Raw genomic sequence first — 24,287 nt, forward strand, 5'->3', positions numbered from 1 at the left:
AAGACAACACTAAAACAAAATGGATCTTTATTTAAAAAAATTGTTGCGGATTACACTGAAATATTCTTCTTCAACAAAAGCTCTCCATTTTCTCATCCAATTTGATACTTCGCCAGTTGCAGTCTTCAGAAAACTATCAGAAACAGCTATTCGCTCCAGAATAGTCCTCTCCTTGTAGAGCATCAGTTGGTAGAGATAACTATCCTCAAAGAGGTTCACCGTCTCAGAGACGTGCAAACGCTCTCTATATTTGATCAGCTTCGCCAACAATCTACGAGTGTTCGCCTCTCCACATTCATAGAGGAACTGAAGTCCTTGCAGCTCCTCCCAAAAACGAAGAATTTTTTGAAAAACTTCGTCTTCAATATCAACTTTTTGTTTCTCCTGAGCAGTGGTCAGAAACTCTTCAGCCATATTTGGAAGTCTTGAGCTACTCGCACCTGCCATATTATCTGCTGAATATTAGTAACTGATGTGTTTGATACTAACTGAACCACTTCTATTTATAGCGCAGGGTCAAGGAAGATGAAAGGGCTCAGTCACTGCAGCAGACGATTAATCTTCGAAGCATAGGATTTTATTTAATTAACCTTGCTTAAGTTTGATTAATATTTATATGCATTTATTAAGGAAAAATATTGGTTTTAAGAGGTTAACTGAGAAGACAGAAGTTAGTAAATCTTCAGCTGAAAGGACACAGTTTTACAACTGATCTTTCAGTCGGATATTCCACTAATCTTCTCACATACGTTAACCAATTAACCATTTTTTTTTCCAAATTAATTTACGTGACTATCTATCAAGCATTAAATGTTGTCTTTCAGCAAATGACAAGTTGAATCGTGGCCTCATATAATCCACATATTTACTACACACGTCCTTACCACACTAACACACGTTTTTTATTGCAAAATTTTCTTGGACTGACACGTGTCCAATAATACGAACAGTCGCGTACAAAAGTACTTTTTCCCGCTCCATTTCAGTTCTTCTTCTTACGCTTATCAAAATTTCTCAGAGCAAAAACAAATTCACGCCTTCTTTTTCGCAGAAAATTATTCAGCTCAAATGGCAAATCAGATCCTAGCGCATATGTTGAATGCTATGGCAATAAATTTTGACTCAGTCCTATCGATTAAAGAAGCCGAGATCAAGGATGTATTTCAGAAGCTTCAATCAGCAGGTCTCCGAACATTCTTGGGACAATCTTCCCAAGAGATCTATCCATAGAAGCTTTTCGATTTCTACTCCAGTGGATTTATCAATCAGGATGGAAGCATCTCATCTACTGTCAATGGTCAGTTGTTGACCATATCCGAGGACTCCTTTGGTGAGATATTTTTGTTGCCGTCTGATTGATTGGCACACCTTGCTGATGTTAAAGCATCAAATATTGAAGAGATTGAGACTCAACTCTCCGCTAATGGACGGAAAATCAAAGTTTCCGATCCAAAGAAGGAACTCAAACCTGAGGTTCAGTTGTTGGCTGACATTGTGGCCAAGGGGTTATTGGCAAAGGCAGGATCCTTTGCTGCTCTTACTTTGGAAAAATTTCAGGCCCTTACCATTATCATGGCAGGCCGGAGACTCAACTGGAGGCGACTCACCTTCAACATATTGAAAAACATGCTTCAATCTACCAAACAGTCCAAAGGGTTTGCTGTTCGGTTGAGCTATTTGCTGAAAATCAAAGGGTTGGTGGCTGATGATTCTGAAAGATCATCCAAATTCAAAGTTTTCAATGCTAAGAATATTTTGCCGCCCAAAGCCAAACTGGATCTATCTCCTGATCAATTCGTCGACATCAAAAAGGAGATTGGAGCACAGCAGGCTGCTCCCAAGTCTGTAAAAAGGGCAAAAACTCTGGCACAGCTGAAGTCCTCCAAAAGGAAGCTGATTGTCAGTGAATCAGAAACGGAGAAAACCTCATCTCCCAAAGTCACCAAAAAGCCTAGAACTCAGAAAACAAAGCATTTAGTCTCGCTGGAAGCAACTGAAAGGCTGAAATCCTCCGACGCTCAACAGCCTATTCAGGCTATTCCTCTGAAGGCCATCCCAGCTGAAGTTTCAGCAAGAGATCAGTTGCCTCCTTCAACTGAACGAGAGTCTGTCAGGGCAGTATCTTCTCTACAAACTGTCAATCGCCCTACGATTTTTGCTCAGGCTCGACCCAAAGGGGTCACTATTCGAGAACTGGTGGAAACGACTCGTTCGGGTCTGAACATTCCATATATTCTTTCTGATGAGAAAGGCAAGGGCAAGATGATTGAAGAGCCCAGGCCAACAAATGCTATCCAGACCCACATTGACCTAATTTGGGAATAGGTCAATGCTTTTGCAGCATCCGAACTGAAAACTTATGAGGCTTGGATCACATACAGAACTCACACATTTGCGAAACAATTGAAGAATAAGTCTCAGCTGAAAAAGTTTATCAGATTTGAAGTCATCATTTTGAGGATAGTCAAAGCTGCTACTATTGTGCAGGCTTTGGAAAGAAAAAAATATTTCTTTGATTTGATGATAGCCAAGAAGTTGGCTCAATTAGTTGAAAAGTTGAAAGCCAACTACATTCCGACGAATCCAACTGCTTACAATGATCGAGCTGTACTTACTCAGTTGGATTCAGATCTTACTTCCCTACATGTACAGATACGATTTTTGGAACAAGGTCAGGAATTAGTTATTCATGGAGGGTCTTCAGATGAAGAGGAAGAACCCTCATCACCGAATAAAGAGCAAGCTCAGGATGTGCCTGAAACCTCTGTTGCTGATCCACCTTTGTACTCAGAAGCTGACTTAACACTTGCAAATATCGGTGAAATCATTCAGTCAGTAGTACAGGAATCTCAACCAGAGGAGCTCATTTCTGAATCAGTTTATCACTCGACTGATCAAGCAATTGTAGAGGCACCTATCTTAACTGAAGAGCCCGTGCAGCAAGATGATCCAACTGATGTGCCAGCTCAGTCCACAGATAAAGAAATCGCTGAAAATGTGGAGGCTCAGTTGCTCAATTTTGAAAATAGTCCAACTGACGAGCCAGCCCAAATCTCAGCTGATACTCAGGCAGAAGCACCAGTTGATGATCCTCCAACTGAAGGTCTTACAAATTTACCTCTACATCAGGACAGCTCAGTTGCCACACAGGATCCTTCTCCTCCTCCTCCAGCGCAAGTAGAGGTTACTGAATCAGTTGTTCCAGAACACACTATGACCGAGACAGTTGTATCTGACAGGACCTTGGTGGTTTTTGATCAAGTCTCTGAAGAACAAGAAGTTGGAACTTCTGGACATTTACCTCCACAGTCGTCGGGTGATCTTGAAGCAGTTCTTGAAGAAATTCAAGACATTCAGAATAATATGCACAAGATACTTACTGCAGTTTTCCAAATTCAGCGAACTCAACTCGCTCATACTTTAAAACTGGAACATGCAGAGATATTCAACTCAGAAAAGCTGAAAGAAGTTAATGCTACCGTGACCTCTCTTTCCCTTGCCATAGAAGTTATTCGAAAGAATAGAGGCTTAGCTGAAAGTCTCTCTGTCACCCAAGATGTAATCAGCAAGAGAATTGACTTCGTGGAAACATCTGTTTTCCGAAAGATAGACTTGATGCAAACCATTATGCTGAATGCAGTATCAGACGTAGCCACTTCTGTGGCGCCCCAAACCTCGCCACGTAATCATACAACATGTGACGTCATATGCATAAAAATTTTCTTTTCAACGACGTAATAATATAATGCATATACGACAAAATAGTGCAATCACCACACTATCTACGTCAATGTAGCAGAAACAGTATACTAAACACACACATACAACTCAAGTAAGACAATAAACTATATTGTCTCTATCTACTACTAACTACAAGACTGTTTGACTAGACACACCTAGTTTTTCACCACTATCCTGTCTCACAGCATAGTCCTGTAACCTGTCCAACAGAAACAGACCCCAAAGGGTGAGCATACACAACAATCATCATCGTAATACATAACAGTTATATTATCAACAATATAAAATATAACTTGAATGATAACAGAAATACTCCATTTGCTGTCTCTGGACAATCAAACCTCCAACGATATCAACGTCATAACTCCCATACTACTGCAACAACAACATCGACGATACGTTACACCCCAACACCGGCGACAGCAATATCGTCGAACGAATAACATCGACGATACGTCGCACCCCTACTCCGGCGACAGCAATATCGTTGAACGAATAACATCGACGATACGTCGCACCCCAACACCGACGACAGCAATATCTTCGAACGAACAACATCGACGTGACGTCTCCCAACAAACGACAGCCGACAATATCAACGATAATAAACAACAACAGATATAATATCAAATCATCCAATACTAGTGATTTATCATCGTTTAACGCAATAGTATTCATCAATACTAAACAATAACAACAAATGCTCGTACGTCAACACGTACCTGATAATCGAGTATATATAAAATCTGGCTATTTCTTTGATCCCGAGGCTTGTGTTGTATCTAAATAATTCAACAACAATTATCAGATCATTATCACTGTATCAATACAATCATAACATCTTCAATAATTCAAAATAACATCATTATAATCTTCTCTACTTCGTTAAAATCATACACTACTCAACAATCTTCAAGTTCAGTATGATTTAACAATTTATCGGATTTATTCCAAAAATCGACGAATTTCAAACATCACCAAAACTATAAAATTTATACCTCGAATCGAAGACCTAGTGTTAACGATCCCAAAACTGAAGTCGGTTCGTCGATTGTATAAACCGATAAGTCACACGATCGAAAACAAAATTGAAACTCTATTCTTTTTTTTTCTTCCCACCTCACTGCTAAAACTCTCTGTGAAATAAGATTCACCGTGCACAATTTTCACATTTATCTACTTTTTTTAAAAAATATTATATTATATTTTATTAATTATAATAATATAATGTAATATAATAATACTATTTAACATTTTAACATCGTTATATCCCTTTGGATCAGTCAAACGATCACATTTTCCAAAACTCAAAACATAAAACTTCTATATCTTTGAGTTTTCTATGTTATATCCAAATCTCAAATCATTTGGACTTCATATGAGCAAGATATGTCATTAATTACAATTTTGCCCTTAAAATTAATTCATTATTTTTCAACTTATTTACGAAAATACCATCAAAATAAATTGAATATTTTTCAACTTATTTACAAAAATGTCATCAATACTATTTTATAGTTGTAATATTTACTTCAGACATTACATTTTTACCCCCTTTAAATGAATTTCGACCCCGAAATTAATCAACAACAGTAATAACATGCATAAATAAAGATACCTCATACCATCAGAATAAGTAGGCGTAGAGCTCCCTCATATGCCGCTCTGTCTCCCAAGTGGCCTCTTCGACACATCGATGCTCCCACTGAACCTTCACCATCGGTATAAGTTTACTACGAAGCTTCCGTTCAGATCGATCCAAAATACAAACTGGTCTCTCAACATAAGACACGTCAAGATCTAACTGAACATCAGAAATATCCAACACATGTGAAGGATCCGGCTCATACTTCCACAACATCGACACATGAAATACATAATGAATACCAGATAAGGATGGAGGTAGAGCCAATCGATAAGCCAAAGTGCCTATCCGTTGCAATATCTCATACGGGCCAACATATCTCGGTGTCAACTTTCCTTTCATACCAAATCGTACTGTACCACGAAAAAGAGACACTTTCAAAAATACTCGATCGCCCTGCTGAAACTCCAAGGATCTTTGTCTTTTATTTGCATAGGCGGCCTGTCTATCTTGAGCTGCTTTCAATCGCTGCTGTATCAACTTTACTTTCTGTTCCATCTTAAGAATCATCTCAGGACCTGTGACTACAGCTCGATCAACATCATCCCAGTATAAAGGAGATCTACAACGTCTCCCATACAATGCTTCAAATGGAGCCATCTGAATACTACTCTGATAACTATTGTTATACGCAAACTCCACCAATGGAATAGTTGAATGCCAAACATATTTAAAATCCATAACATAAGCACGCAACATATCCTCCAGCGTCTGAATAGTACGCTCAGTCTGACCATTTGTCTGGGGATGATAAGCTATACTCAATCTCAACTCTGTCCTCATCGCAGTCTGCAATCCTTCCCAAAAATGAGAAGTAAATCGAGGATCTCTATCAGATATAATAGACACTGGAATCCCATGCAACCGTACGATCTCTCGTATATACAACTGTGCCATAGTAAAATATGTACTATTCATGCTATAGGGTATAAAATGTGTAACTTTCGTCAATCGATCAACAATCACCCAAATAGCGTCAATAGTTCCAGTGCTTCTTGGCAAATGAGTCACAAAATCCATCGATATGTGCTCCCATTTCCAAGTCGGTACTTCTAAACTCCTCAATTCACCTCCTGGCCTTCTCCTCTCAGCTTTGATCTATTGACAATTAAGACATCGACGCACAAAATCAATCACATCACATTTCATTCCCTTCCACCAAAATTGAGAGCGTAGATCCTTATACATCTTCTTGCCACCGGGGTGGATAGAATAACGACTACAATGTGCACGCAGCAATAGGCCCTGACGCAACTCAGGTGTATCAGGAACTACCCATTTATCATTCATCCTCAAACTGCCATCATCAGCCACTCTAAAATGAGTCTCTTGTTTCCGAGAAACTAACTCCTTCCATCGCTGAACTCTCTCATCTGTCATCTGTGCATCACGAATACAACCATATATATCAGGTTCAGCTAATACGGTAGATACCTGGATAGGAGTCATCGAGATATCAAAATTATATCCCAAGGAACAACAAGACATCAGCATAGCTGATAAACGACTCACATCATCTGCAGTACAACTCACTTTACGACTCAATGCATCAGCGGTAAGATTGGATCGACCAGGATGATATTCAATCTCACAATCATAATCCTTCAGCAAATCTAGCCATCGTCTCTGTCTCATATTCAACTCTGTCTGTGTAAACAGAAATCTCAAGCTCTTATGATCAGTATAAATCGTAAACGAGGTACCATATAAATAGTGTCGCCATATCTTCAATGCAAGATAATGGCTGCCAACTCCAAATCATGCACAGGGTACCTTGTTTCATGTAGTTTCAGCTGTCTCGAGGCATATGCTACAACATGTCGATCCTGCATCAAAACACATACCAAACCATGTAATGATGCATCAGTATAAACAACAAACCTCTCGTTTTCTGTAGGTATTGACAACGCCGGTGCAGTCGTCAGTTGGTGCTTCAACTCCTGAAAACTTCTCTCACATGCTTCAGACCACTGAAATCGCACACCTTTCTAAGTCATCTGTGTCAAAGGTCTAGCAATCTTTGAAAATTCCTCGATAAATCGACGATAATAACTTGCTAAACCCAAGAAACTAAGGATCTCTGGTACAGATGTAGGTGCAGACCACTGTAATACGGCTTTGACCTTCTTTGGATCAACAGAAATCCCATCTCTCGATATAACATGATCCAAAAAGACTACTCGATCCAACCAAAACTCACACTTACTGAGTTTGGCATACAACTGTCGATCTCGCAGTACCTGTAATACTGAACGTAAATGCCCAACATGCTCAGTCTCACTCCTGGAATATATCAATATATCATCAATAAACACAATAACAAATCGATCGAGATAAGGCTGAAATACCCTATTCATCAAACTCATGAACACAGCTGGAGCATTCGTCAACCCAAACGGCATAACCAAAATCTCATAATGCCCATATCTGGTCCTGAATGTTGTCTTCTAAATATCATCCTCTCTAACTCGTATCTAATGATATCCTGACCTCAAATCAATCTTCGAATATACTGAGGTTCCCTGCAACTGATCAAACAAATCATAAATACGAGGGAGGGGATATTTATTCTTAATCGTTACCTTATTCAGCTATCGATAGTCAATACAAAGCCGCATCGTTCCATCTTTCTTTCTTACAAATAAGACCGGTGCACCCCAAGGCGATACACTAGGGCGAATGTATCCCTGGTCCAGCAAGTCCTGTAACTGGCTTTCAACTCTCTTAACTCTGTTGGTGCCATTCTGTAAGGAGCACGAGAAATAGGGGAAGTACCTGGCATCAACTCAATCCCAAACTCCACCTCACGGACTGGTGGGAAGCCTGGAATCTCATCAAGAAATACATCAGCAAACTCAGCAACTACAGGTATATCCTCTATTCCCACCTCCTTCTTCTTCTCTATCACAGCTACAACATAAATAAGATAACCCTCATGTCCATGCTCCAATAACCGAGACATCCGGATAGTAGATACCAACGAAACACGGGGACGAGAACCCTTCCCATAAAATGTCCAACGCTCCTTCTCATCGGTGTAAAAATATACTACCCGCTGATAACAATCAACAGTCGCACAATATCTCCTCAACACATTAATTCCCACAATGCAATCAAAATCAGTCATCTCTAGAATAATCATATCAGATCTCAACTCATAGCCCTCATAAGAAATAATACCATCTAATATCATCGATACAACTGATATATCAACTCCAGAGGGTGTCGAAACAGAAAGAGGCATAGACAATGAAGACGAGCACATATGATGCTCAACCACAAACCTCTTCGATATAAATGTATGCGAGGCACCTGTATCAACAAGAATATAAGCAGGATAAGAACATAAATAACACTTACCCGCTATCATCTCCTCTCGTGCCTCCTCTGCCTGCTCTCGTGTCAACGCATACACCTGTGCCTGAGGCGGACCTGTTCCCTGCCTACGTGGCTGTCCTCCAGAAGGTCGTGGTGTAAACTGTTGAGGCTGTCGTCCTCCTCTCTCTGAGGATCTACCTCTATCACTTCTGGGCTCTCGCTGTCCCTCAAGGCTAGGACACTATCTCGCTATATGGCCAACACCGCCACACTCAAAACAGGTGATCTCGGTCTGTGAGCACTGTCTGATCAGGTGAGGTCCCCCACAACGAAAACATCTCACTGCTCTGGACTCCTCTCTCTGCCCCTGAACAGACTGAGAACTGCTCCCACGACTCTCAACACGTCGTGAATCAAATCGGCGCTTCCCAGATGATGCTGCTGAAGAAGCTGAACCCTTCTGATATTTAAAAGATTGTCCATGCGGTCGCAATGACTCCCAAGTCGGCTCTGATAATCGTCTTTGAGCCCCATACTCCTGCATAACCAACTCAGTCATCTCAGCCCTTGTCACTGCATCCTCAAATGATACCGGGTTATTTGATTGCACACGATCAAATAACTCTAACTTCAACCCTTTCAAGAAATGCCTCATCTTCGCATGAACATTCGTAGCAACATGTAGCACATATTTCAGCAATACAGAATATCGAGTCTCGTACTCAGCAACAGACATACTACCCTGTCTCAAATTTTCAAATTCTTTCTCTTTCTTTTGTCGGGCTGCTATAGAAAAATATTTATCAAGAAAACAAGACCGAAACACATCCCAATCAACAGTACGGCCCTGAGCTCTCAATCCGGCCTCAGTCGTCTGCTACCACAATAGTACATTCCTCGAAAGCTGAAATGTAGCCAATCGTAACCAAGAAGACCTAGCACACGGAGCAGTCACAAAAATCTGCTCTATCATCTCAATCCACTCCTCTGCTCGCTCGCCAGTCTCAAAGCTATCAAATCTCGGCGGAAAATAACTGCTGAACTGTGCCAAAGTCAACTCACCAGGCAATAAAGGCTGATCTGCAGGTGCCTGTCCCATAGGAGGAGGTGGCAATGGATTCATCTGTCCAAAGCCACTATCAACCTCGTCTGTTTCCTCGTGTGGATGTACCTGTTCTCTAACTGCCATCACTTGAAATCAAATTGTAAATCATAACATTTAACAATTATAATCCAGTAATCATCATCACACCTTTCGCACGAAAGCACACGCAACTAAAGAACAATCAATCATATCTAGAAATCATCAATAACAAGTCAAATGCATAGACACACGCAGATAATATCGTCATCCAACTCCCTCATCACAAACCCAACTCCTAATCATCCCAGACATCTAACATATGCTCTGATACCACCAATGTGTTGCCCCAAATCTTGCCACGTAATCATACAACATGTGACGTCATATGCATAAAAATTTTCTTTTCAACGACGTAATAATATAATGCATATACGACAAAATAGTGCAATCACCACACTATCTACGTCAATGTAGCAGAAACAGTATACTAAATACACACATACAACTCAAGTAAGACAATAAACTATATTGTCTCTATCTACTATTAACTATAAGACTGTTTGACTAGACACACCTAGTCCTTCACCACTATCCTGTCTCACAGCATAGTCATGTAACATGTCCAACAGAAACAGACCACAAAGGGTCAGCATACACAACAATCATCATCGTAATACATAACAATTATATTATCAACAATATAAAATATAACTGGAATGATAACAGAAATACTCCATTTGCTGTCTCTGGACAATCAAACAACCAACAATATCAACGTCATCACTCCCATACTACTGCAACAACAACATCGACGATACGTCGCACCCCAACACCGGCGACAGCAATATCGTCGAACGAATAACATCAACGATACGTCGCACCCCTACTCCGGCGACAGCAATATCGTTGAACGAATAACATCGACGATACGTCGCACCCCAACACCGGCGACAGCAATATCGTCGAACGAACAACATCGACGTGACGTCTCTCAACAAACGACAGCCGACAATATCAACGATAATAAACAACAACGGATATAATATTAAATCACCCAATAGCAGTGATTTATCATCGTTCAACGCAATAGTATTCATCAATACTAAACAATAACAACATATGCTCGTACGTCAACACGTACCTGATAATCGATTATATATAAAATCTGGCTATTTCTTTGATCCCGAGGCTTGTGTTGTATCTAAATAATTCAACAACAATTATCAGATCATTATCAATTTATCAATACAATCATAACATCTTCAATATACAACATCAAATAGCCCAACAATAATTCATTCACAACATATAAACTCGATTATTAAATCTTATCGTTCATCAATTTAATATTATAGTGTATTTAATTCACAATACTACCATCAAATACACCCTAATTAATTTAACATCAAATAATAGGCTATTTTACAACATCCATCAAATTGCGAAAACTTTATATCAACATGTAGCATATACTTCGTAGACTCCGAATATACAATCAGAAGTAATAACAACTAATAAACAACTCTCCAATCTCAATTCAACGATTAAAATCCCTAATTATAATAAATTGAGAATAATTCAAAATAACATCACTATAATCTTCTCTACTTCGTTAAAATCATACACTACTCAACAATCTTCAAGTTCAGTATGATTTAACAATTTATCGGATTTATTCCAAAAATCGACGAATTTCAAACATCACCAAAACTATAAAATTTATACCTCGAATCAAAGACCTCGTGTTAACGATCCCAAAACTGAAGTCGGTTCGTCGATTGGATAAACCGATAAGTCACACGATCGAAAACAAAATTGAAACTCTATTCTTTTTTTTTTCTTCTCACCTCACTGCTAAAACTCTCTGTGAAATAAGATTCACCGTGCACAATTTTCACATTTATCTACTTTTTTTAAAATATTATTTTATATTATATTAATAATATAATATAATATATATTATTTAACATTTTAACATCGGTATATCCCTTTGGATCAGTCAAACGATCACATTTTCCAAAACTCAAAAAATAAAACTTCTATATCTTTGAGTTTTCTATGTTATATCCAAATCTCAAATCATTTGGACTTCATATGAGCAAGATATGTCATTAATTACAATTTTACCCTTAAAATTGATTCATTATTTTTCAACTTATTTACGAAAATACCATCAAAATAAATTGAATATTTTTCAACTTATTTAAAATAATGTCATCAATAATATTTTATAGTTGTAATATTTACTTCAGGCATTATAACTTCTGTTAAAGTTCTATCAACTGATGTTAAAAAATTATCTATCAGAATGGAGGCGTTTGACAAAAAGGGAGAATAGAGACATAAACTACATTCAAATCAGTTGAAGAATTTAATGGATTTATTTGTACATGGAATTATTTATACAGATTATTTCATTCTTTTATTGTACGAATCTGTACAGGACAATTATTATTTTATCTACAACCGATTTGAAGGATGTCTATAAGCTTAACTGATCAGTTATTGTCAAACACCAAAAAAGGAGAAATTGTTAGAAACTTAATTTCGGCTGTTTGACAACTGATCAAGTATTCGGATTAAGCAACTTGCCTAACTGAAGTATCACGTGAAGTATCAAGGCAACCGAATCCAGCTGAACTGAACTTTCGAAGTTAACTGACTGATCAGTTGGAAAATGATCAATTGAACCCAACTGGATTCCTGAAGACAGCTGACTGATCAGTTGGAAACTGATCAGTTGATGCACTCAGCACAAGCTTATCAGCTACTTTCATCAGCTGATCGCTCAGCCTTAACACGTCATCAAATAAAAGGGACGTTCAACCGCCGTCAGTACAAGCAGACTGCAACTCGTAGTGGAACGCCGCATCTCAGAGTCTACAGTTTACGATTGTCAGAAGAGTATTGTTGTCACTTTGATTGTTGCACTCCCAAGAGCAGGTTGTCCACAAATAGTATAATTCGGTGATTCCGATATCGTATCCACAGGGAAGCTAAGGTAATTACAAGTCCACTACAATGTCTTTTTATTTTGTTTTTGTTTTGGTTTCTTTTTAATTTTAATTGTTTGAATCTTTAATGTGTAAATTTTAATTTTTCAAATTTTAATTTAAGTAGTTGAGATTAAAGGATCCACTCTTGGTATTTTAATAAAGTTAACATTAACGAACAATATTGAAATCCACTTAATAAAATGGTTCCAATATATTAAATAATCATATTTATATTATGTTATAAATTATTATCTTATAAGTATATAATATATACCAAAACTTATAAATGTGGTAAAGTATTTATTGTGCTATATATATTTGTAAACACTAAATCAAGATTCCCACTTTAAATGGTTGGTAATACCAAACAAACTTTTAAATGGTTCCAAGAATTTAGTGTAACATATATCAACAATAAATAAAAACTCCCACTTATAAGTAGGGTATAAAAATGCTTAAAGAAATAAATATAACATAAACAATAGATAATGATTAAATAATATAAAACATAGATTCTTACCTTTTAATAACCTTATTATCATGCCAGGAGTTTCACCTTATCATCGCAACTTTAGGAAGTTAGCTATTCATTATTCAGAGTGTAAAACTTTGAATATGAAATTAACATGCTAATTGTATTTATATGAAGAAATAAAGGAAAAATATAGAGAGAAATATTATGAACTCAAAGGTTTGTTCATAGAATGAGGGATATCTCAATACATTACAATGCACCCCTATTTATAGCCAAATTTGGGGAGACAACCACAAATAAAATATTATTTTTTTACACATAAGTCTTCATTGGTGTTCCAAGGTATTATATTATATTACACATCACTTTAGAAAATCTTCTTCTCCGAATTTGCTTCTTCACATAAAAAAAACATGTGGATAATTTAGTTGTCTAGTTGTGGTATTTTTTTCAAACTATTTGACCAAGTAATTTGAGAGATATGGTCAAAATACTAGAGCATGGTAAAACTGTCACTCCTTTGGTAACTTTATTTGTTGCTTAATTTGATCCCAATTGTGAGAGGATTTTTATCTCATGCTTTTCAACAATAATGTAGATATTATAATCAACTTTCTACAGGTCCAAAAATCATCTTAATCTCATTTGCAACGCCAAGTTTATTCTTGTTTTATCGAACCTGTAAAAAATTGTAAAAACTTGTAAATACACAACAACTTATATTTTATACAATTTATTATAAAACATATAATATTTAAACATTTAATAAAACAAAAAACTATATAATTATATTATAAAACATTTAATTAATGTACAATTTTTATGTTTATCACACCTCCTAACCAGCTTATTGCTAGTCCTTAGCAATTTAAGCGTTAATAGCAATACAAAACATATTGATTAATTTAAATAGAAATGTAATCAAAACTATCTAAGTGTTTAAATTAGATTTGAAAAATGTCAAAGTTATATCAAGATCATCATAATTATAATTTATGAAATAATTTGAGATAATCAATTCAAAGCTTATTTCAGGTAGTTAAATGTACACGGCCTTCAGAAATTCCTAGTAAGAGTCTCAACTCCATATCCTCACAGGTTAATAAATGTTTCAATTTATGGCAACGATTTCTCTCATGGAGTTGGAATACAGATAAATGTTCAGAAAAATGGTTTACAGAATGCAGACAGACAAACGAGCCAAACAAATCAAAAGATAGAAAATCCATTGATTCAAAATCTAGTTGTTCTTATTATATATTTTTTCCTGATATATATATATTTTTTCATAACATCATGGAATCAGACTAAGTTTATGCTTCTTGACCACATATTTATTTAATTTGTACAATAAATTTCTCTCTTTCATTTTTTTTTATTTTATGAGAGATATATGGATCGTAGCATATAACTTATAAATTACATAGATCTTCATTATCTTTCTTTTTGTATTTTTCTCCTTTTTTTTTCAGGAAATATCATTTTTTTTTCAAAATAAGAACTCAAGATCTAAACAGTAGATAGTCTCTCTCATGATCAATAAAAGCTCGAAAGCTGTTTTCTCAGTCCTCTCCACTCACTCACAAAATATGTGTGAGTTTAAAATTTTAGGCACTCTTATAAGGTATATCTTGGGCCATATGCTTTAATACCTGATTTTATCACAATGGTTAATCACTCAAAATGATTTCATAAATCATATTTTTATATTGATCAGAATATTAAAATTGACTTTTTTTTTCAAATAAAAATTTAAAAATTCTTAAATAGATTAATGCATGTTCTAATTTAAATCTTTCAAACATGTAATGTATTACATTTTTGCAAAAATTACTAAGATACAAACAATAAACATGATTTTATTTTAAAATAATATATATATATTTTTTAATTTTTAATTTTTATTTTTTTTTTAAAATTTTTTTTATAAGTTTGTTCTCTCCCAAATCAGAATATGACATTGTCCCTAATATCAAAATAACTATTAATAAAGAGTACATAATGAAAGAGATATAATCTGAAATTTTATTGAAGATAACAAACTGAAACAAACGCAAACCAATCCACGACTTTTGAATCAATGATCCAACTTCCTTTTCTTATTGCTTAATTGCGATCAATTGATCTTTGTTATCATTGGATCAGGATTATGAACAAAAGATTCCAAATCATCAATTAATTGGTCGGCAGTCGAAGCACAGATGAGCATCTGTCGTGAATTTTCTGAAATAAAATTCTGTTCCACAGCTTTATCAAGAAATGTCAACAAACTGTCATAATAATTATTGATATTCAACAAGCCTATAGGTTTATTATGGATATTAAGTTGTGCCCAAGAAATAGTGTGAAAAATTTCTTCTAATGTACCAAAACCACCTGGTAGTGCGATAAAAGCATCAGAATTTTCAATCACTTTCGTGATTCTTTCATACATAGAAGAAACTTTTAATTCCTCACCAATCGTAACACCTGTAATATTTCCTTTAGCTAAAGCTGTAGGAATAATACCCAAAACCTGACTACCTCCAAGATGAGCAGATGTTGAAACAGATCCCATTAACCCAATATTACCTCCCCCATATACCAATTGAATCTTTCTCTCAGCCAATATCTTTCCAAGATTATTCGCTGCTTCTACAAACACTTCATTTTTTCCATGACTCGACCCACAAAATACACAAATATTTTTCAATGATTTTGCAGAGGTTCCAGCCATGTTTTTTTTTTACTTTCTTCTTTTTTTTTTAAATTTTCCTCTTGTTTTACGTATAGAAATGGCTTCAACGCCTTCTATGAGTCGAGGATATGCTTCCCATCCAATTTTCTTATAAATTGGCAAACATTGTCTTTTTTAGTCGTATTCCCAAGACTATGACGCTCATCTTTGAATTGTTTCCATAAACGGAAAAGTTCAAAATGCACATGTCCACTAGAATGCGTCTCAAGAGTCAATAAGATGTTATCTAAAGACTCCTTACTCAGACCATTCTTAATGAAACCAATTTTATCTTCTCTGTTATTGAAAACATATCCCCAAGATCTGCATCGTTTGTCACAAGTCCATCTTGCACACTTATGACAAACCCCTAAACTTTTGGCCCTTCGTTTTTTCGCATAAGTGCTTTTTCCTAATCCAGGCAAATACCGAATGAGCAATGATTGTGGAACTTCTCCTCCTAATCGGACCTTAGCTTCTATTACAAGACGAATATCTTCTGGAATTCCTTTTTGCATTAGCAATCTCAATCTTTCACACCTTCCTGCATAAATTTTTCTTAGAACATTTTCAGAAACAGAGGGAAAATATTTACAAATTTTTGAGAGAATTTCATCCATTTTGAAAAGAAAAGAAATGATTTTTTTTTTATTTTGTATCAGCAATTATGGGAAACTGATTAAACCGACTATGAGAGTCACGGAGTACCGTTATCCGCCATTTAACCGGGAAAATAAAAAGATTAAGGAAACCTGAAATAAAAACAAACAAAATTAAAAGCAACACAAAAAAAATCAAGGATCAGAAAGGGAAATAAACTCTTCTTGAAAGATTTCATTTTCCAAACATGGTTTAAGCCTTTGTCCATTCACTTTAAAAACATCACCATTTTCAGGATTTTCAATATCCACAGCTCCATAAGTGTACACATGCTTTACAACATATGGGCCTGCCCATCTTGATCGTAATTTTCCTGGAAATATGTGAAGTCGAGAATTATAAAGCAAAACTTTTTTACCAATCTCAAAAGATTTTCTAAGAATTGTTTTATCATGAAATGATTTGATTTTTGCTTTATAAATCCTTGAATTCTCATACGCGTCATTTCTGAGTTCATCAAGTTCATTAAGTTGCAATTTACGCAATTTGTTGGCATCATCCATGCTTGAATTTAAAGTTTTGATCGCCCAATAAGCTTTATGTTTCAATTCCACAGACAAATAACAATGTTTTCCATAAACCAACCTATAGGGAGACATATTCAATGTTGTTTTAAAAGCTGTTCGATATGCCCAAAGTGCATCATTAAGTCGCAGAGACCAATCTTTTCTATTTGAGTTAACAGTTTTTTCCAAAATTTGCTTTATCTCCCTATTAGCTAATTCAACTTGTCCATTTGTTTGAGGATGATAAGGAGTAGTTACTTTGTGAGTAATACCATATTTTTTCATTAATGAAGCAAATGGTTTATTAACAAAGTGAGTTCCCCCATCACTTATCATGGCTCGAGGAATTCCAAATCTACTAAAAATATTTTCTTTTAAAAATTTGATGACGATTTTATGATCATTTGTTCGACATGGAATTGCCTCTATCCATTTGGAAACATAATCAACTGCAACTAAAATATACAAGTATCCAAACGACGGTGGAAAAGGTCCCATAAAATCTATTCCCCAACAATCAAAGATTTCAATTTCAATAATAGGATTCAAAGGCATCATGTTTCTTTTTGAAATCGCACCCAATTTTTGACAATTTTCACAGATCTTGCAGATTTCGTGGGTGTCTTTAAACAAAGTGGGCCAATAAAATCCACACTGCAAGATTTTTGCAGCTGTTTTCTTTGAAGAAAAATGTCCTCCGCATGCTTCTGAATGACAAAATTTAATGACACTACTTACCTCATTGTCGGGTATGCAACGTCGAAAAATTTGATCCGGACAATACTTGAACAGATACGGATCATCCCAATAAAAGTTTTTTACCTCATTCAAAAATTTTCTTTTATCTTGAGAACTCCATTGCGGTGGCATTTTTCCTGTCACAAGAAAATTTACTATGTTAGCAAACCAAGGTGTAGTAGTAACTGAAAATAGATGTTCATCAGGAAAATTATCGTTAATTGGTGTCATTTCACAAGATGATCCTGTTACTAGTCTCGATAAATGATCGGCTACGACATTCTCGGTTCTTTTTTTATCTTTGATCACAATGTCAAATTCTTGGAGCAACAAAATCCATCGTATCAGTCGTGGCTTTGCATCCTGTTTGGTCAACAAATATCTAATAGCAGAATGATCAGTAAACACGATAGTTGTTGATCCAATCAAATAAGAACGAAATTTATCTAATGCAAATATTACAGCAAGTAGTTCTTTTTCAGTTGTGGAGTAATTCATTTGAGCATTGTTTAAAGTTCTACTTGCATAATATATCACATAAGGCTTACCGTTTCTTCTTTGACCCAATACTGCACCGACTGCATAATCACTCGCATCGCACATGATTTCAAATGGTAAAGACCAATCAGGAGGTTGCATGATAGGAGCTGATGTTAAATGTCGAATGATTTTATCAAAAGCATTTTGACATTCTTGAGTCCACTCAAATGCACTGTCTTTTGTTAAGAGGTTACAAATGGGTTTAGAGATTAAACTAAAGTCCTTTATAAACCTCCTATAAAATCCAGCATGTCCCAAAAATGAGCGAATTTCTTTAATGGTTTTTGGAGGGGGTAAATTGGCAATGACATCAACTTTTGCTTTATCAACTTCAATTCCATGAGATGACACGACATGTCCCAAAACAATTCCAGAAGTAATCATGTAATGACATTTTTCCCAATTTAAAATAAGACCTTTTTCCTCGCATCTTTTTAAAACTTTTTCCAAATTTTCAAGACAATTATCAAATGTATTCCCAAAGACAGTTAAATCATCCATGAAAATTTCCAAACAATTTTCAACCATGTCGCAAAAAATGCTTAGCATACATCTTTGAAATGTTGCTGGGGCATTGCATAATCCAAATGGCATCCTTCTAAATGCAAATGTTCCAAAAGGACATGTGAATGTAGTTTTATCTTGATCTTCGAGTGCAATGGGAATTTGATAATAACCTGAATATCCATCAAGAAAACAGTAGTATGGATGACCTGCTACTCTTTCTAAAATTTGATCCAAAAATGGTAATGGAAAATGATCTTTTCTAGTGGCGTCATTTAATTTTCTATAATCAATACACATCCGCCAACTAGATGGGACTCGACTTGTTAACAATTCACCTTTTTCATTTTTTATCACTGTGATGCCAGATTTTTTCGGAACTACTTGTGTTGGGCTTACCCACTTACTATCAGAAATAGGGTAGATAATCCCAACATCAAGTAGTTTGAGAACTTCAGTTTTCACAACATCTTTCATGTGTGGATTTAATCTCCTTTGTGGTTGTTGAGATGTTTTTGCATTTTCTTCTAAGTGAATTTTGTGAGTGCAAATTAGTGGATTAATGCCCTTGAGATCTTTTAGTGTCCAACCAATTGCATTTTTATGTCTTTTAAGCATATCAACTAATTTACCTTCTTCATCACTTGCTAGTTTGGAAGAAATTACCACCGGATATGTTTCATCTTCTCCAAGAAATGCATACTTCAATTCTTCTGGCAAGGGTTTTAACTCCAATATGGGTGGTTCGTCTTTGTTCTCATATTTTGCATCAAATTCTTTCTCTGATCCTGGTAACGAGTGATACCTGATAAAATCATCAAGATCAATTTCAATATTTTCTTTAACAGTTTCAATTGAACAAATATCTAATTGATCACGAGTACTCCCTTCTTGAATGTTTTCTTCCACAAGAGTTTCAATAAGATTTTCATCTTCACTTTCATCTCCTTTGTCATGTGGTTGCTTACAAAGATTAAACACATTAAGCTCCAAGGTCATGTTACCAAATGACAACTTCATTATTCCATTCCTGCAATTTATAAGAGCATTAGAAGTTGCTAAAAATGGACGACCTAAAATTACAGGAATTGCATTACAAGCTTCGATAGGTTGTGTATCTAAAACTATGAAATCGACAGGATATACAAAGTTATCAACTTGGACCAACACGTCTTCTACCATACCTCTTGGCACTTTAACAGATCTATCAGCAAGTAAAAGTGTTACCGAAGTAGGTTTTAACTCGCCTAGATTGAGTTCTTGATAAACTGAATATGGAAGTAAATTCACACTAGCTCCAAGGTCAAGCAAGGCTTTTTTAATCTTTCGTTCTCCAATAATACAAGAAATAGTAGGACAACCAGGGTCTTTGTATTTCAAAGCATTATTATTTTGAATGATTGCACTTACTTGTTCGGCTAAAAATGCTTTCTTTTTCACATTCAATTTTCTTTTCACAGTGCACAAGTCTTTCAAAAATTTGGCATATGATGGTACCTGTTTTATTGCATCTAATAAAGGAATATTAACTTTTACTTGTTTAAAAATATCATATATATCAGAATTCAAATTTGATTTTTTTGTATTTTTCAATGCATGAGGGAATGGTGGTGACACTGTCTGTTGAACCTCCTCTTCGCAAGTTATGGGTTCCACTTCCTTACCCTTTGGAGTTGATTTATCATCATCTTCACAAGGTTCAAGAATGGATTTTTCCACAACCTTACCACTTCGAAGGGTAATAACAGATTTTACCTGATCCATCGGTTGAGTTCCAGAAGTTCCAGTTTGTGAATGATGATCCTTGGGATTAGGCAGAGGTTGTGAAGGAAATTTACCTTTTTCATGAACATTAAGTGCAGATGCAAATTTAGCAAGAGTATCTTTCAAATCTGTCATGGTTTGAGCAGTTTGAGTATTGATAGACTCTTGCTTTGCAATGAAAGAATTCAATATATCTTCCAAATTCCTTTTAGGTGGAGGAACATAAGGTGCATAATTTTGAAAATTTTGTTGATTTTGGAAATGTGGTTGTGAAAATTGTGCAGCATTATCATTCCTCCAACTAAAATTTGGATGATTTCGCCAACCTGGATTGTAATTTTGAGAAAATGGTTCAAAATTTGGCCTTTTGAAATTGTTCAAAACATTGGCTTGTTCATGGAGACATTCTTTAAAAGAGGGCAAAGTGGGACAATCTTTTGTAGAATGATCACTTGTATCACAGATGTGACACGCAATTTCTTGAACAGATTTTAATTGACCATTCTTTTTCAATTCAAGTGCTTCAACTTTTCTTGCCAAAGAGGTAAATCTAGCTTGCAGATCATGTTCATCTTTGAGGGTATACATACCTCCACCAGATGTGGGAGATTGAATCTTGTTTGATGGTTCGATTGTACCTATAGTGTCCCAATTTTGAGCATTTTCAGCTAATGAATCGAGATACTCAATTGCCTCGTTTGGATCTTTATCTTCAAATGTTCCATTACACATAAATTCAACCATTTGCCTATCTTTAGGTGTTAAGCCTTCATAAAATTGAGAAACAACTCTCCAAATTTCAAAACCATGATGTGGACAAAGATTAAGCAATTCTTTATATCTATCCCAACACTGATAAAAAGTTTCTCCTTGTTTTTGAGTGAAAGTGATGATTTGCCTTTTGAAAGAATTTGTTCTATGAGATGGAAAAAACTTTTTCAAAAATTGTTGTTGCAATTCATCCCAAGTTCGAATGGATCCCGATCTAAGATTTTGTAGCCAAGTTTTAGCTTTATCTTTTAAAGAAAAAGGAAAAAGCTTAAGTCGAATGGTGTTCATGCTACAATTTAGATCATTATATGTGTTGCACACTTCTTCAAACTCTCGTAAATGCATGTATGGATTTTCAGAATCTAAACCATGAAAGTTGGGTAAAAGTTGGATAATACCAGGCTTAAAATTGAAATGAGATGCATCAGGGGGAAAAACTAGACATGAAGGTGCACTAGTACGTGTAGGATTCATGTGATCTCTAAGTGTTCTTCGTCTATCATGATCATGTTGAGATTGAATTTCATCTTCATTTTCTTGGATGGGTTCTTCCGCCATGTTTTGTGAAAATAAAGGGTTATTTCGAATGAGTCGACCACTAAGTGTACGTGACCAAATAATGCTCATGCAAATGCAAATGCAAAAGAATAAAAACACACAAAAGCAATAAAAATTCAAATAAAGAAAAATAAACTATAAACAAAATTAAATAGACTTGAAATTAAATTATACTTCCCCGGCAACGGCGCCAAAAACTTGTTGTCACTTTGATTGTTGCACTCCCAAGAGCAGGTTGTCCACAAGTAGTATAATTCGGTGAGTCCGATATCGTATCCACAGGGAAGCTAAGGTAATTACAAGTCCACTACAATGTCTTTTTGTTTTGTTTTTGTTTTTGTTTCTTTTTAATTTTAATTGTTTGAATCTTTAATGGGTAAATTTTAATTGTTCAAATTTTAATTTAAGTAGTTGAGATTAAAGGATCCACTCTTGGTATTTTAATAAAGTTAACATTAACGAACAATATTGAAATCCACTTAATAAAATGGTTCCAATATATTAAATAATCATATTTATATTATGTTATAAATTATTATCTTATAAGTATATAATATATACCAAAACTTATAAATGTGGTCAAGTATTTATTGTGCTATATATATTTGTAAACACTAAATCAAGGTTCTCAATTTAAATGGTTGGTAAAACCAAACAAACATTTAAATGGTACCAATAAATTAATACTATGATATATTCATATATAATAAATCAAGGAATCCAAGTTAAATGGTTGGTAAAACCAAACTAACATTTAAATGGTTCCAAGAATTTAATATTATAATATATTTATATATAATAAATCAAGGCATGCACTTTAAATGGTTGGTAATACAAAACTAACATTTAAATGGCTCCAATAATTTATTGTAACATATAGCAACAATAAATCAAAACTCCCTCTTATAAGTAGGGTATAAAAATGCTTAAAGAAATAAATATAACATAAAAAATAAATAATGATTAAATAATATAAAACATAGATTCTTACCTTTTAATAACCTTATTATCATGGCAAGAGTTTCACCTTATTATCTCAACTTTAGGAAGTTAGCTATCCATTATTCAAAGTGTAAAACTTTGAACATGAAATTAACATGCTAATTGTATTTAAATGAAGAAATAAAGGAAAATAGAGAGAAAAATATTATGAACTCAAAAGTTTGTTCATAGAATGAGGGATATATCAATACATCACAATGCACCCCTATTTATAACCAAATTTGGAGAGACAACCACAAATAAAATATTATTTTTTTACACATAAGTCTTCATTGGTGTTCCAAGATATTATATTATATTACACATCACTTTTGAAAATCTTCTTCTTCGAATTTGCTTCTTCACATAAAAAGAAACATGTGGATAATTGAGTTTTCTAGTTGTGGTATGTTTTTGAAACCATTTGACCAAGTAATTTGAGAGATATGGTCAAAATACTAGAGCATGGTAAAACTGCCACTCCTTTGGTAACTTTATTTGTTGCTTAATTTGATCCCAATTGTGAGAGGATTTTTATCTCATGCTTGTCAACAATATTGTAGATATTATAATCAACTTTCTACAGGTCCAAGAATCATCTTAATCCCATTTGCAACGCCAAGTTTATTCTTGTTTTATCGAACCTGTAAAAAATAGTAAAAACTTGTAATTACACAACAACTTATATTTTATACAATTTATTATAAAACATATAATATTTAAACATTTAATAAAACAAAAACTATATATTTATATTATAAAACATTTAATTAATGTACAATTTTTATGTTTATCACAAATCCCAACCAGCTTATTGCTAGTCCCTAGCAATTTAAGCGTTAATAGCAATACAAAACATATTGATTAATTTAAATAGAAATGTAATCAAAACTATCTAAGTGTTTAAATTAAATTTGAAAACTGTCAAAGTTATATCAAGATCATCATAATTATAATTTATGAAATAATTTGAGATGATCAATTCAAAGCTTATTTCAGGTAGTTAAATGTACACGGCCTTCAGAAATTCCTAGTAAGAGTCTCAACTCCATATCCTCACAGGTTAATAAATGTTTCAATTTATGGCAACGATTTCTCTCATGGAGTTGGAATACAGATAAATGCTCAGAAAAATGGTTTACAGAATGCAGACAGACAAACGAGCCAAACTAATCAAAAGATAGAAAATCCATTGATTCAAAATCTAGTTGTTCTTATTATATATTTTTTCCTGATATTTTTTTTTTTCATAACATAATGGAATCAGACTAAGTTTATGCTTCTTGACCA

At 34.8% G+C, this 24,287-nt stretch overlaps 1 long non-coding RNA gene across 1 annotated transcript; it reads right to left on the bottom strand.

Annotated features, from left to right (window-relative positions):
- Positions 1-3,682: 3,682 nt before the first annotated feature.
- On the bottom strand, positions 3,683-5,530 carry LOC140975835 (uncharacterized). The gene is made up of 3 exons (XR_012175063.1): positions 5,367-5,530; positions 4,464-4,523; positions 3,683-3,940 (listed from the first exon to the last, which is right to left on the bottom strand). It is a non-coding gene; the product is annotated as an uncharacterized lncRNA (long non-coding RNA).
- Positions 5,531-24,287: the final 18,757 nt, after the last annotated feature.

Source organism: Primulina huaijiensis, chromosome 4, assembly GCF_012295235.1.
Source record: "Primulina huaijiensis isolate GDHJ02 chromosome 4, ASM1229523v2, whole genome shotgun sequence".
NCBI lineage: Eukaryota > Viridiplantae > Streptophyta > Magnoliopsida > Lamiales > Gesneriaceae > Primulina > Primulina huaijiensis.